This window comes from Myotis davidii, unplaced genomic scaffold, assembly GCF_000327345.1.
Source record: "Myotis davidii unplaced genomic scaffold, ASM32734v1 scaffold1915, whole genome shotgun sequence".
Lineage (NCBI taxonomy): Eukaryota > Metazoa > Chordata > Mammalia > Chiroptera > Vespertilionidae > Myotis > Myotis davidii.
In genome coordinates, this window is record NW_006286237.1 from 583,244 (window position 1) to 583,510 (window position 267).

Consider the following 267-nt stretch of genomic DNA (forward strand, 5'->3'; position numbering starts at 1 on the left):
TCTGCAGGCCCCGGCCCTGGAGGCCGGAACGGCAGGGCGCCCGTGCCTCAGTTTACCCACGGGTCCGCGGAGTCTCCTGCTCGGAACTCCGTGAATTTTGCCCGAGGCCCCTTGGCCGGGAGGTCAGCTCCCTCCCCGGCCCTGGGCCTTCCCAGCATCCTCAGCTCCCTCCCCGGCCCTGGGCCGTTCCCAGCATCCCCTGCTCCCTCCCCGGCCCTGGGCCGTTCCCAGCATCCTCAGCTCCCTCCCCGGCCCTGGGCCTTCCCA

General features: G+C 72.7%; 1 protein-coding gene across 1 annotated transcript in view; it reads left to right on the plus strand.

Annotated features, from left to right (window-relative positions):
• The window catches only part of LGR6 (leucine-rich repeat containing G protein-coupled receptor 6), a 26,082-nt gene that overhangs the window by 2,391 nt on the left and 23,424 nt on the right, over positions 1-267 (plus strand). The window lies entirely within an intron of this gene.